The sequence below is a fragment of the Polyodon spathula genome, chromosome 30 (assembly GCF_017654505.1).
Source record: "Polyodon spathula isolate WHYD16114869_AA chromosome 30, ASM1765450v1, whole genome shotgun sequence".
NCBI classification, from domain to species: Eukaryota; Metazoa; Chordata; class Actinopteri; order Acipenseriformes; family Polyodontidae; genus Polyodon; species Polyodon spathula.
In genome coordinates, this window is record NC_054563.1 from 7,852,141 (window position 1) to 7,857,140 (window position 5,000).

Sequence of the window (5,000 nt, forward strand, 5' to 3'; positions counted from 1 at the left end):
TCGCAGTTTAAACACCCGCACCCATAGAACGCATAATATTGACTGATTATTTGGTTGAATTTTGTTTTTAAAAAATTAAATACGTAAATAATTAAAAAAAAAATGCTACAGACAGGGCATGCAATGTTGTATATCTTCTTATTGGCCTGGGTCTTGAGGCTCACACAAGCGCTTGTTTCAGCTCATGATCGCCTGCAGGATGAAGCAGCTGTGAATTCCATGTCAGAGACAGGAATCTTGGATCCTGGAAGGAACATGAGCTTGCTTACTGATTTAGCGCTTCCTTATGCTGAGGACCTTTTTTCTGAACAGAATTACTTTTCAACAAATGGAGAAGGTGAACCTTCTGAGATTGCTGGTTATTCTGCAGATCAACAGCTGCAGTCTCTTGATTATGTGTTTGCTGAGACTGAATCTGAAGCTGCAAACTATGGGCTTTTTGATTTTAGCCAGCATTATAGGTATGATGAGGATGCATTTGAAGAACCTCTCTCTTCCAATCCAGATAGTGATGACTTCAGTTCTGATTTGACCAAGACCTATGTCCCTTTAGTTGCTGATGAATACCCTATGGCTTCAGAATCTGAAGGAGATGTGGACCATGCACTCCTTACTGATCAGAGTAATGAGCCTGATGTTGACTTCTCTGAAGTCTTTGCATATGCTGATTTAGCTACTTCAGATAAAGAGAATGTGTCTAATACCGCAACCCTTGATCTTCTAGAAGTCAATGATTCGGTTATTAATCTTGCAGCAGAAATGGGTGTAGGTGAACTTGGCAAAGAGCCTGACTCTTCTGACAACTATAAATCTGGTACCTTTTCTGAAACCCTAGGCTATGATTCTGCTGCCTTTGCAGATCTTGAAAAGGAAGGCATTGCTACTTTGCGTCCTGATGTGCATTCCTATCATCTTGAGGACCTAGATACTGGTAACCACAATGGAATGCACTTTTTTTCTTTTGACAGCTCTGTGCTTACAGATATAAATCTGGAGTTGGGTGATGCTCTTAAGGTTGCCAGTGCACACAACTTGCCTGACCTCTCTGGGGGTCACATGTTGCCAAGCAGCATATATGATGCCTCTGTAGGGCCCTATGGTGTATTTAATCTACCTATTGCCCCACGAGACCCTCCTCCCCACAGCATAGGACAGCCCACCACCTTGGCTTCAGCAACTACATGCGGTGTCGCAGACATGACCATCAGATTGTTTGGTGGAAGGTTGGCAGAACTCAAAGTGCAAGGTAAGGGTTCTTGCTTAGCCTGGTATCTGTTTAATTCTGGAAGAGGTCTGGTTATCAAATCTCTTTGTAACTAATTTCCCCCCAGCTCCCTTTATACTTGTTGAAGTAAGCAAGATTACGCAGAGGTGCCGGTACAAGGTGTTGGAAAAAAATGGAGTTGTCCACTTTACATCTGCCTTCAAAGGTTGCAATGTGAAGACACTGGTAAGATTTTAGATTCAGAACTTTAAAAAAGGCTGGTGCTACTCCACCATCATACATAAGCTTGTTGACCTTGTACAGTATAAATGCAAATATCGGCAGACTGCTGTTACACACACATTATAATCTATCTGATCTATCTATCTAGCTATCTGCCTATCTATATCTCCTAAATGTTAATCTTTATTTTTGTGTCTTTTGTGTTAACCACAGACCATGTGCTTTGAACTCCTTTGGTTTTTATAGAGACTATCTCTGCCATGCTTGAAATATTAAAATATGCAGGTGGTGGCTTAAACATTCCCATTCAACCTGGATTTTTACCTTTTCTTGCAGGGTGGGCATTATGTCTTGACCGTGATGTGGAGAAACAAATATGTGAATATGTCCTGTCCAATTCCAACACCTGATAGACCTATTACAATCTGTGGTGAGAGTAGCATGACCATCAAACTCCCAGCAGGACCAATAGAAGCTCTTCGTGTAAAAAGTGAGTTCATTCTGCCTGGATTAAGACATCCTACTTGGGAATGTGTGGGTGTATTTGCTAAAACTCCTTACATGTATTTGAAACTGTTGCATCTATGTTACAGTGTGTGTTTCAAGTAGTAAATGTCATTGAGCATAAGGACTATAGCACCCTTGTCAAAAGTATTTTAGATCTTTTAAAAGTACAGTAGACTTGTTAATCCGTGTAAATTGGGACCGATTTAGTGAAACACATTTTTGCTGTAATTGCATTTACTGTTAAAGAAATCCCTGCGCTATTAATTGAAAACTCAAATGCAGTAAAAGTAAAAATATGTCCAAACAGTGGTCAAAATGTATACTGTACATAATCAGCCTTGTTCAGAGGCACAGTGAGCTGGTTTAAAAAAGCCACTGATCTTGCTCTGAGTCTTGAGTTGTCTTAACTGCTGTCCATATTCAGACTGCCAGGTTGAGTCTTAGGTCTGCTTTCTGCTCGCTTGTCACTGGTTTCAGTAACTACAATACAGTACTGTCCATTGGCTTCCACTATACGGTACTCCATTAAATTAAATGACCTTCCGCACAGATATGCTGATTTTCTGCACTAATAAAGCATGCAAATACCCGCTTCTGCATAGATTACATGATTTCTGCATTAACACATTTTGATAATGTACTGAATTAAGCCATATGGATTATCAAAACACAAATTATTGAAACCCAGATTAACGGGAGTCTACTGTGCAAATATTGATGCAGTGTGGTGGTCAGTTTTGGGTGCAATTTGGCTAATACTGGGATCTGTGGGTGAGATGAGGTAATGGATTATTTTAAAGCATTTTTTTTGTAAATGTTTGCTTGCAAGCGAATAATTTTAAATACAAGATTAATTCTGTAGTCGGTTTCCTCACCCTGTTGGTGTGTGTAGCCCATTGAGAACAGCTGCTTATTAGTAGAGGATCAGGAGATCTCACAAAATTTCTTCCAATTGTAGATAAATTCAGCAAATGGGTATCCATTTACGAAGTTGCTGTTCAATGCAAATATCAACTGTTGAGTGATTCAGAGGGAAGGATCACTTTCACTACTTCATACAATGGATGTCACGTGAGGAGACTGGTACGTGTATCCTGCTTTCCACCAGTATAGGAAATATTATGCTCTATATACATACAGCCTGCATTGTAACCTAGGAAGAACTGACCAATATAGTGTATCACCTGTGGGCCCATACAAAATGATGTATTAAATATATAATGGCTTTATTTAGTTTATTTTCCTAATTTTAAATATTGGAACTGTTCCCCAATTTGGCTGTTCCCTTCTATAGTATAAAACTAGAATAGGCTTCCTACCCATAAGAACAGGGTAATGTGAAGAATTTAGAACTCCAGTTCAACTCTAGTTTTTATTTTTCCCTTCGTCCTAGATGGATCATTATTTCTATAACATCTACTATCAAATGGCTCCAGGGAAGCTAGGGCAGGCACTCATGTCTTGTAAGACCAGTATTGATGTTCCAGTCCCACCTAATGAGTCTTTGCCGTCTGTGCTTTGTGGCAAGTCTGGCATGATGATCAAACTGCCTCAGGGAAGTCTTGACACAGTCAAAGTGAGAGGTGAGTTGTGTCTGTGTTCCTGTGAATTCTGATATTGTCATCCCACTCCCCCTTGCTACTAATTGACATATAGAAATTGAAGCTGTGAACCATTCACATGTGCAATTGCAGATGGCTCTTTGCTTGCTAGCTGTAGCTGGAGTAGTACAACTGAAGCCTCAAATGGGCTTTGTCTTGTGTAAGCCTTTAGAAACACTTGCTGTGATGGGAACTTTCATGGAATTGCTTGTTTCTGCAGATGGGTTTGGCAAGGCAATACCTGTCAGTAGTATTGCCAAGAAATGCAATTATCAGCTCTTTCAAATGAAGACTGGACACGTCATCCTGATTGCTTCCTTCCGAAGCTGTCAGATTGCATTAGTGGTAAGAATATTGAATAATTTCTCCTTCCCCCTTAAGGGTATTAAATGTTGCTGCACGCTTCCAATAAACTGCTTAAGTACAAGCAATACTGAATATGCCAATAACAGAATCTCTCTTTTTAAGGATGGTTGCTTTGCCTTGAGTATCCAATTCCAGCATGCTGATGGTGTAATGGGAGAGGTATCTGCACTTTGCCATGTGGGTGGGCGGCCAAAACCAACTTACCAACCTGAGACTCCTATAACTGAAGAAGTAACTTCCAGTATACTGTTTACAGGAATTCCTGTAGATGTCTCTGCTACCATCTGCAACAAGGATAGCATGACTGTAGTTCTACCCAATGGTCCTTGGTGGGGGATTAGAGTGAAAGGTGAGTTATTGTATCTCCCCCCCCCCCCCCCCCCCCCACCAGGGAGAAGCATCCTGTGAATTGACTTTAATAGAGGCATCTACTGTATATACATAAACTTTTTTCGAAAGTTGTTCAAACAGCTGGTGACAATCTGAGTACTGGTGCCTGATCAGCTGGTGCATTTGATTAACCAGTGCATGTTCAATGTGTCATGCTTGTGTTCCCTTTATTCTTGGCTAAAGTGCAATTTTGCAGACTTGTACTTGCTGTAATATATACTTTTATTGCAGATCTTTCTGGCAAAGAAATCATTGTGACTAGTGAGGTTGCAGAACGATGCCATTACTATCTCTCTCTGCATCTGGAGAAAATAATTTTTACAACGACCTACACTGGCTGTTTTGTGGAGCAAGTGGCAAGTACATTTCAAGTGACACCAGAACACTTTTTGTGGTTACATGGGGGCTAGCTTGATATTTTATTTAATATTTCCGTTTTGACCTTGAGCAAACCTGTAACGCTAATATTTTCATTCATCAACTTGAATAAGGCTTTACTGGGCATTCTGTTTGTACATCCTTACATGGAAGTGTTACTTGTGAGGTATAAGTAGTATAGGCTTTACAAGTTGTTTGATCATTTTTATGTTCCTACTAGGGAGATCAGTATGTCCTGACTCTAATGTACAGGACAGCTACTTGGAATAGAGGGTCTGTGCGGATGGAATGCCCAACCAGTGCTGCAAGCC